The sequence below is a fragment of the Dipodomys ordii genome, unplaced genomic scaffold (assembly GCF_000151885.1).
Source record: "Dipodomys ordii isolate 6190 unplaced genomic scaffold, Dord_2.0 Scaffold123, whole genome shotgun sequence".
NCBI lineage: Eukaryota > Metazoa > Chordata > Mammalia > Rodentia > Heteromyidae > Dipodomys > Dipodomys ordii.
The window spans coordinates 6,124,021-6,135,016 of record NW_012267339.1 but is presented as its reverse complement, the minus strand read 5'-3'; the positions used below and the strand labels follow the sequence as shown (position 1 = coordinate 6,135,016).

The 10,996-nt window shown below is 38.4% G+C and overlaps 1 pseudogene; it reads left to right on the top strand.

Annotated features, from left to right (window-relative positions):
- Nucleotides 1-4,570: 4,570 nt before the first annotated feature.
- LOC105995928 lies at nt 4,571-5,031 on the top strand (annotated as a pseudogene).
- Nucleotides 5,032-10,996: the final 5,965 nt, after the last annotated feature.

Below are 10,996 nucleotides of genomic sequence, written 5' to 3'. Positions count from 1 at the left end.
TCTTTTGGGGGGCTTTCATCTTAAGACTCTGATTCTGGTTTCTACTTTCCACAAGCTGTTCTCAAGCCTTCTCATCCTGAAAAAAGTCTCTGCCTCTTCTCTTCTACTAACATCATCTAAAGTTACCCTTCACTCAGTACTATCTGTGGGAAGGCTGGCTACTATCAGTCCCATACCTTAAGAAAAGCTCATAGAGTAACAACAATGAATGTAGCAAGCTACTAAGTAAATGGTCAGAATGCCCAGCTCCATGGATGCTTACTGGGCTCCTACACTATGCAAAGGCATTTGTCTTCAATGCCAAGCTTCAGTACAGAAGCCTAAACTCAGCTTCCATGATTGCTTCAGCATGCTGAATGTTGCTAGAGCTACGAACTTATTCAAAAGAATTTGAAAATGCAAAATTGTCAATGTAATTGCCTAATTTCAAAATTTTGGCATCATAACCAACTCAAATTTTAAAAATATTTGCTCCATACTCTGTAAGTCAAAGAAAACATTTACTGGACAAACTTGGCCTACAAACTACCAATTGGCACACCATGAATTAGACAACTTTAGAAGCCATTTTTGGATTTTTAAGAGTTGGGAAAATCTGAAATGTCTCCATGTTCAGCAATTGACCTCTGAAGTTGTAGTAGACTGAGGATGTTGCTCTATGGTAGAGCATCTGCCTAACAAACAGTATACACACACACACCCACACACACACACCACAGCACACTGGGTTCTGAGAAAGACAAGTTTGCATCAACAGGTTGCTCATAGTGTCCTTCAAGTTTCAGAGAATACTTTTTCATAAATACAATTAAACTTCATTCTTCTCATTTTTGTTGACCTTATAACACAAAATTTGAACCTATACAATAGTAGTAAAAGATTAAAATGCTAATTTTTCACACTAATCATTGATTTTAATCTTGGCCCAAAGTTGAATCACCATCCCCCAAATTTATTTATTTTTTTTTGGTCGGCCGTGGGGCTTGAACTCTGGGCCTGGGCGCTGTCCCTCAGCTCTTCAGCTCAAGGCGAGCGCTCTACCACTTGAGCTACAGCGCCACTTCCGGTTTTTTTGTTGTTTATTGGAGATAGGAGTCTCACGGTCTCTCCTGCCTGGGCTGGCTTTGAACCGCGATCCTCAGATCTCAGCCTCCTGAGTAGCTAGGATTACAGGCGTGAGCCACCAGCGCCCGGCTCCATCCCCCAAATTAAACATTAACACTATCAGAGTGAAGGTGTATAAGAATGATATGCAAGAAATTTTTTCCAAGTTATAAAATTTGAGAATAATGGAAAATTTTAGCTTTAAATGTTAATAATAATATATACTGTAATGATAACAGCAACAAAACCTTACCAGCCCCTGGGTTAACTGGATAGTTCTAAACTGGTCCCATTTCTTGGACAGATGGTGCCTTGGCTAAGGCTGTGTGGTCTGAGGAGCTGTAGCTAGAGGGCTTCCTCTACCCTTTGTATTTGCTAAGCCTCCAGTGGAATGCCCAGACCTCTTTACACAGGCATCTATCTCAGGATTCCAAAGAAGACAAAGAGGGCCATCCAATTGGCTCCTCCATGTTACATACCTTGCAAGCACTTGTGACCTTTATTCTACTCCAAGTCCCTTATTGTGTCACATTTAATCATGACCTGGCTTTGAATATATTCATTCTCTGTCCCCATGTCTGCCTCCTACTCTACAGCTCTGCTAATAGCAAGATGGCATCTTGTGCCATCCTAGGAAGTATGCGACTTTGTGAAGCCACTGCTACTTAAAGGTAACACATCTTCTTTTTTTGTTCTACTAGAGAGGCCTGTTTTTCATCAATGTCTTAGTCCACTTTATGTTGGTACAACAGACTACTACAGATTGAATAATATATAATGAACAGAAATATATTGGCAAGTGGTTTTGAAGGCTGAAAACTCCAAAGTCAAGAAGCTGGTAACTGTGTCAGTCCATGGCAGAAGAACAGAGACTACAGAGAGCAAAAGCTAGAACTTGCAGTCTAGCGTCCTCTCAAAATGAACACTAATCTCTTCATGAGGGTGAAGTGACTGTGACCTAACCTCTTCCTAACAATACTGCATTAGAGATTAAATTCCCAACATGTTTTGAAGCCACATTTAAATCACAGCTATAAGAATCAACATAGGTCTCTAATTTGTTTGGATGCCTTCTCAATTTATCTGGGATTTTAACCATTGCAAGGGTTGATCTTAGTGGAGATTCAAATTGCTGCCGGCACTAATCCTTTTGAGATATTGAGGCACCACAGAATGCCTACCTTCATCCCTCCTAATCCTTCTTATGTCTTTCAGACCTTCTCATTATCCTTCCCCTCAATGGGCAGAAAAATGTTTCTTAAAGCATGTTTTCTATCTCTTTTTACTGTATGACTTAAATGTTATAATCACTCTTCTAAGCCCTGGCTCAATATCTCCTAAGTGAAGCCCTAAGGAAGATCTAATTTGCCTTAGGTCAGTATAAGGGCTAGAAGTTTAGCGCTGAGCTTAAATTTTATGACCATTCAAGAAGTCAAACAGGAAATCCAAAAGATTCCCTCTTCATTAGAGGCTATTCAATAATGGGAGAAAATAAAGTGGTCATTTTCAAAATAAGCTAATCGTTGCTTCTTTCTTGGAATGAATTCAAATCTAGTTCAATTGCATTAAAGTTTAATGTAAGCTGGGTGCAACTATGTGCAAATAGAAAGTGTTCACTTGTGAAATTTGAGAAGGATAATGAAAGATGTGTTTTAAATGTCTATAAAATGACTTGAATAACCTTAAACTGACATTTTATGCATTCTTAGTTCAGGTTGTTTGTATCTAATATTCTGAGAGACTAGAAAGAAACAACACACATTAATTCAGTTACCACTTTGCATGATATGCTGTTTAATTCTATTTTCCAACTTGTTCAAAACACTCTCTTGGGATAGTTGAGAGGTTTAAAGTTTATACCTAACTGCTCATAAGAAAGCAATGACTTTAGCATATTATTTTTATAGTCTACACATTTAAATATATTTAAATATGAGTTTTCATAAAGAATATAGAAAACTAGTTAGGAATTTGACAGTGAATACTTAAACAGGACATGAACATAAAAACAACCTCATTATTTCAATCCAACCTAAAGAAGGGAGAGAAGAAGGGAGGAAAGGAAAGAGGGAAGGAAAAAAAGGAGCAAAGAAGGAAGGAAAGGAGGAAGGGGGAAAGGGGAGAAATAATGATACTATCTTTAAAAAATAAAATGAAGACTTCTGAAGACATCTGAGAGATCTTAGAATGTTTACAAAAAGAAAAGACTTGGGAAGCTTAGACTAAATCCCTTCAACTATATAAAGTACATCCATCTCCTGTATGGATCCATGAGGAGAACAAGTGCTAACACATGGAAAAGACTAGTCATCCAATTTGTTCTCCAGCTGATGACTAGGCAGAACAGTTATGGTCAAAGCTGATGAAAACACAGAATTGGGACTGAGATAGTATGAGTCTCCATCACAACAAAGAATAAGTACAGTCATGTGACTGGCTGATGGAGATGCCATACAAAAGATTCCAGCATTGAGCAGTTAGCTGTAATGGTTGGAGTGTGTGTGTGTGTGTGTGTGTGTGTGTGTGTGTGTGTGTGTGTGTACTAAGGCTTAAACTCAGAGCCTTGCATTTTGCTTAGTTTTTTTTTTCTCAAGGCTGGAGCTCTACCATGTGAGTCACACCTGTACTTCTGGCTTTTTGCTGGTTAATTGGAAGTAAGAGTCTCATGAATTTGTCTACCCCAGGTGGCTTTGAAGCAGGATTCTCAGATCTCAGCCCTCCTGAGTAGTCAAGCAACGCACCTTCCTCATAAAAACAAACATATTCTGAAAGTGAAAGGCTGGAATAAAATCTACCAAGTAAATGGACCTCACAAACAGGCTGGAGTAGCAATCTTAATATCAGATAACATAGACTTAAAATTAAAATTAGTGAGAAGACCTAAAGAAGGACACTACATACGAATAAAAGGACCTCTCCTACAGAAAGATAACAATTCTAAATATCTATTCACCAAATACCAGAACACCCAAATTTATCCAAGAAACACTACTTTCCCTAAAATCACATATAGATCCAAAGACATTGATTGTTGGTGACTTTTACACACCACTTGAACTGTTGGATAGATCAACTCGGCAAAAACTCAACAGAGAAATATCAGATCTAAACAACTGCACAGATCAACTAGACTGAACAAACATCTACAGAATATTTCACCCAACAGCATCAGATTGCACATTCTTCTCAGCAGCACATGTAACAGTCTCCAAAACAGACCACATTTTAGGTCACAAAGCAAATCTACACAAACTAAGAAATACTGAAATTATTCCCTGCATCCTCACAGATCATAATGGAATAAGATTAGATCTCAACGTCAGAAGCCAGCAAAGAAAATTCTGTTAACACATAGAGACTGAACAACATATTGTTGAATCACCAGTGGGTCATGGAAGAGATTAGATAGGAAATTTGAATGTTCATGATATCTAATAAAAATGAGCATACACTTTTTTTTACCAAGATGGCGCCGAAAACGAAGAAGGGAGTTCCTGCCTCTCCTAAAGCTGAAGCCAAGGAAAAGGCTTTGAAGGCCAAGAAGGCAATGCTGAAAGGTGTCCACAGCCACAAAAGAAGAAGATCGTCATTTCACGCACCTTCTGGAGGCCCAATATGCCGCAGCTCCGAAGACAGACCAAATACCCTCAGAAGAGAGCTCTGAGGAGAAAACTCCTATGCTATCATCAAATTCCTCCAGACCACTGAGTCAGCCATGAAGAAAATAGAAGACAACAACACACTTGTGTTCATTGTGGACATCAAGGCCAACAAGCATCAGATCAAACAGGCTGTGAAGAAGTTCTATGACATTGATGTGGCTAAGGTCAATACCCTGATCAGACCTGATGGAGAGAAGAAGGCAGAGTTCGACTGGCTCCTGATTATGATGTTTTAGATGTTGCCAACAAAATTGGAATCATCTAAACTGAATGCTGCTGGCTAATTATAAAAATACACTTTTTCCCACAAAAAAATGAGCATACAAATAACCAGCTCCTCTGGGATACAACAAAGATGGTTCTTAGAGGAAATTTTATAACTCTCAGCTCCTACATCAACAAATTGGAGAAATTTCAAACCAACAACCTAACAATGGATCTGAAGCTCCTTGAAAGACAGCAACAAGCCAAACCCCAATCCAGTAGACAGAAATAAATAATCAAAATTAAACGAATTAGAGTCCAAAAAAACTATAACAAGGATCAACAAAACAAAGAGTTGGTTCTTTGAAAAAATTAACAAAATTGATAGGCCCCTAGAAAATTTGACCAAAAGAGAGAGAGAGAGAGAGAGAGAGAGAACCCATTCAAATAAATGATATCAGAGATGAAAATGGGAACATCACAACCCAAACAAGCAAGATTCAGAACATTATAATGGAATACTTTCTAAACTTTATGCTAGCAAATTTGACAATTCAGAAGAAATGGGCAAATTTCTAACAAGTATTGATATACCCAAACTTAATCAATAAGATCTAAACCAACTAAACAGACCATACCAAGTATTGAAATAGAAATGGCAATAAAAGACCTCCCACCAAAAAAAAGACCAGAACTAGTTGGATTCACAGCTGAATTCTATAAAGCTTTCAAAGGAGAATTCACTCCAATACTCCTCAAACTCTTCAATGAAATTGAAAGCGAAAGTTCATTACCAAATTTGTTCTATGAAGCCAGCATAAACCCCATCCCAAAACCATCAAAGAAAGAGAACTATAGACCCATCTCTTTAATGAACGTTGATGCAAAACTCCTCAATAAAAGTCTGACCAATCAACTACAACAGTTAATCAAAAAAGTCATACACTATGACCAAATAGTCATACATTATGACAAAACAGGATTCCAGAATATAAAGCTGGTTCAGTATACACAAGTCAATTAATGTAATTCAATACATCAATAAGAGCAGGGACAAGAATCACATGATCATCTCAATAGATGCAGAAAAAGCATTTGACATGATCCAACATCCCTTTATGATGAAAGCTCTATAGAAACTAGGAATCCATGGTTCATTCCTCAATATAATAAAGACAATATATGACAAACCTAACAGCCAGCATTATATTCAATGATGAAAGTTAAAATCATTTCCTCAAAAATCAGGAATGAGACAAGGATATCCACTCTCTCCATTCCTCTTCAATGTTGTATTGGAATTCCTAGCCATAGCAATAAGGCAAGAGATAAACATAAAAAGGATCCAAATAGGGAAAGAAGAAGTAAAACTCTCCCTTTTTGCAGATGTCATGATCCTGTATTTAAAGAACCCCATAGACTACCCCCCCAAATTACTTGAGCTGATCCAAAATTTTGGCAAAGTAGTGGGGTATAAAATTAACCCACAGCTAAAGACTTAAAGAGAGACATCCAATAGATGTCTCTCCAATAGAGAGAATGACCAATAGACACATAAAGAAATGCTCAACTTCTCTAGCCATAAAAGAAATGCAAATCAAAACATTGAGATTCCACCTCACCCCAGTTAGAATGGCTATAATGAAGAAATCTAATAACAACAGATGCTGGAGGGGATGTGGCCAGAAGGGAACCCTACTGCATTGTTGGTAGGAGTGTAAACTTGTTCAACCACTTTGGAAAGCAGTATGGAGATTCCTCAAAAGACTCCCCTATGACCCAGCAATCCTATTTTTTGGGCAATTACCCAAATGATCACAAACAAGGCCATACTAAAGCTACTAGCACAACTATGTTTATCACAATATTATTCTCCATAGCTAAGATATGGAACTAACCCAGATGCCCCTCAGTAGATGAATGGATCAGAAAAATGTGGCATATATATACAAAGGAATTCTATGCCTCCATCAGGAAGAATGACACCTCCCCATTTGTTAGGAATGGGAAAGACTTGGAAAAAATTATATTAAGTGAAGTAAGCCAGACCCAAAGAAACATAGGTCCCATGGTTTCCCTTATTTGCAATAACTAGTACACATCTAGGATAATCTTACCAGACAAGTAGAAAAGGTCAAAAGCTATGTACATATGACCATATAAGATGGTGCTAAGCAAAATGAACCTCAAGATAGAGACACAAGAGGTTTTATCTTTGTTGCTGTTGTTTTTAATGTGATTTGTTTTGTTTCTTTCATATTTTCTTCTCCCATGGTATAACCCCTGTTTTCACTGTATTTGATTCCAGTACCCTGCATCTTGTAAATACATTTTTCTAATTTAGGGAGAGGAAGGGAAATAACAAAATGCTGAAACAAGATACAGGCTGACCCATTGTTACAATGAGATCTACAAGACACTATGTTAAAAACAATCTTTACAACTTTGTGGGGAGGGAGGAGGGAAGGGAAGAGTTGGGGAGGTGGGGCAGGAAGGAATGGCTGAGGAAAAATAAATGAGGGGGTAACAATGCTCAAGAGGAAATGAACTCATTACCTTACTCATGTAACCATAAACCCTCTGTACAGTATCTTTAGAATAAAAATAATAATAAAAAATAACCCACAAAAATCAGCAGCTTTTCTAATGCCAACCATGACAGCAAGTCGGAAATTTTAAAAGAGCAACTCCTTTGTAATAGCCTCTAAAAAAATAAAATACCTAGTAATAAACTTAACCAAAGAGGTCAAGGACCTCTATAATGAAAACTTTAAAACTTCAAAAAGGAAATTAAAGCAGATTTAAAGACGTGGAAAAGTTCCCATGCTCTGGATTGGAAGAATTAATATCATGCAAATGCCAATACTTCCCAAAGTTATCTACAAATTCAATGCAATACCCACCAAAATCCCAATAACATCCTTTAATGTAATAGAAGAAGCAATCCAAAAATTCAGCTGGAACAATAGAAGACCTCGAATAGCAAAAATAATCCTTGACAGGAAGAACAGTGCTGGAGGATTGTCAATACCAAACTTCAAACTCCATTATAAAGCTGTAGTTATAAAAAACCAGCTTGATACTGGCACATGAGCAGGCAAGAGGACCACTGGAATAGAACTGAAGATCCAGAAATGATCCCACAGACCTTGGCCACCTAATCTTCAATAAGGGAGACAAAATTATCAGATGGAAGAAAGATAGTCTCTTCAAAAATGGTGCTGGCAGAATTGGCTACATACATGTAGAAAACTGCAGTTAGATCCTTATATATCACCATCTACCAAAATCAACTACAAATGGATCAAAGACCTCTAGGTAAAAGCAGAGACCCTGAAAATATTACAGGAAGAGACAGGGGATATGCTAGGGCTCCTTGGCACAGGTTGAAACTTCCTAAATAAAGATCCAGAAACAAGACATCCTGGATAAATGGGATGGCATTAGACTGCAGTGCCACGCTGACTCCAGTGGAGTCTGCTTAGCATGGGAAACCATCTATCAGACCTAATATAGGGGCTTCAGAGACCTATCTCTGAGTTTTGGGACTTCACCGAAGTCTACCTCAGAGAATGGGGCTTTACAGAAACCTATCTCCAAGTTTTGGGACTTCACCGAAGTCTACCTCGGAGAATAGGGCTTCTAAGAGGCATACTCCTGGAAAAAGGCTGGCAAGCCCCTGGGAAAGATGTGTTTCTGCCTTTCTTTTCCTCACTGTATAAGAGTGCCTATTAATCTTTTACTGTTTCTGCTGTTCATTGTACTTACTCATTGTCAACGTTCCCTTATTCAAAGCTCTTTCTTAAGAGTGTTGACGACTCCAATATCTGATGAGTGTCTTAAAAATATGACTAACTCACCGGAGTTAAGTGCTACCCTGAAAGCCCCTCTTATGGAGGCTAGTAGACAAGTCATAAGCAAATATAAAAGTATTGGGGGTCTCATGAAGTCACTTCAGCAGAAGGAATTGTTTGTAAGAGACTTACTAGAAGCTGTAGGGTGGCTAGAACAGAAAGAATGTATGGCAATTGCTGAGATAACTACTTAGGAGAAAGAACTTCCTGTTACTCTCTTTCATTCACTAAGAGACTTGCTAGATCTAGGCCTCCATGACCTTACTATTAAAGAAGGAACAGGAAAGATCTTATGGGACAATTAAGGCCTCTATAGAAATAAGGTAATGGTTAGATGGTGACAAACGTCGAAACCCATTATATTTCTTAGAGATAAGCCTATCAGGCGACCAGCTGGTGACCACCCAAGAATGAAGCCCTGCAGCAAGATTGTGTAAACTTTTGCCCTTTCAGGCGACCAGCTGGTGACCACCCAAAAATGAAGCCCTGCAGCAAGATTGTGTAACCTTTTGCCCTTTCTTATAGAGACTTTTTGCTATAAAAGTTTGTTATCCTCTGCATTAAATCAGCACTCAGCATCCACTCCTCTTGTGTGTGAGTTGTCTGTTTGCCATCTCCCCACCTATTCCAGTTCCTCCCCTAGGTGTCCTCCATCGTCCCGACAGAACCCGGTCCGTGGCACTGCAGAGCTTCTGTGTGGCAAAGGACAGAACTAGCAAGATAAATAAAAAGCCCACCGATTGGGTAGTAAAGATCTTCACTAGCTATACAACAGACAACGGTCTCATATCAAAAATATACCTGGAGCTTGGGGCTAGGAATGTGGCTCAGTGGTAGAGTGCTTGCCTCACATGCATGAGGCCCTGGGTTCTATTCCTCAGCACCACATAAACAGAAAAAGCCAGAAGTAGTGCTGTAACTCAAGTGGTAGAGCACTAGCCTGAGCTAAAGAGCTCAGGAACAGCACCCAAGCCCAAGTTCAAGCATCATGACCAACAAATATATATGTGTATGTGTGTGTGTGTGTGTGTGTGTATATATATATATATATATATATATATATATATATATCAAAAAATTTACCACCCCCATAACAACCCCGAGAGAAACAGCCACCCCATTAATAAGTGGACTAAAGAGACTTCTCTGGAGAAGAAAAAAGAATGGCAGATAGACCCATGAAGAAATGCTCAGCATCGCTGGCCATAAAAGAAATGCAAATCAAAACTACATTGAGATTCCATCTCACCCCAGTTAGAATGGCCATTATCAATAAAATAAATAATAACAGGTGCTGGCAAGGATTTGGTCAAAAGGGAACACTACTACACTGTTGTTGGGAATGTAAACTGATTCACCCACTCTGGAAGGCAGTATGTAGATTCCACAAAAGGCTAAACATAGAACTCCCCTATGATCCAGCAATCCCACTCCTGGGAATTTATCCAAATGATCTCATACTAGACTACACTAAAGCTACAAGCACAACTACATTCATTGCAGCATTATTTACCATAGCTAAGATATGGAACCAACCCAGATGCCCCTCAATAGATTAATAGATCAAGAAAATGTAGTATATTTACACAATGGAATTTTATGTTTCTATCAAAAAGAATGACATCACCCTTTTCATAAGGAAATGGAAAGACTTGGGAAAAAAATCATATTAAGTGAAGTAAGCCAGATCCCAAAAAAATAGGCTCTATGGTTTCCCTCATTTGTAATAATTAGTATAAGCCTAAGTTAGTCCTGACAGAGAATCATAATAGCTCAAGAGCTATGAACATATGATCATACAAAATGATGCTAAGTGAAATGAACTCCAAGACATGGAAACAACAGGTCTTTTTTTTTTTAGTTGTCAACCTTGATGTCACCAATATACTGTATCTAGTTCTTTCTTCTTATTTCATTTTTCTTTTTCCATTGGTTTATCTCTGGCAATCTCTATCTTTGATTCTGGTACCCTCCATCTTGTATATGCATTTATCTGAATGGGGGAAGGGAAGGGAAATAACAAATACTGAAAGAAGTACAAAAGATGACCCATTACAATGATACTCACAGGACACTATGTCGGAAGTGAACTGTACACTTTCATGGGGTGGGAAGAAGGGGAGTAAAGGGATAGTGGAAGAACAACAATGGAGTGGGTAACAATGTTCAATG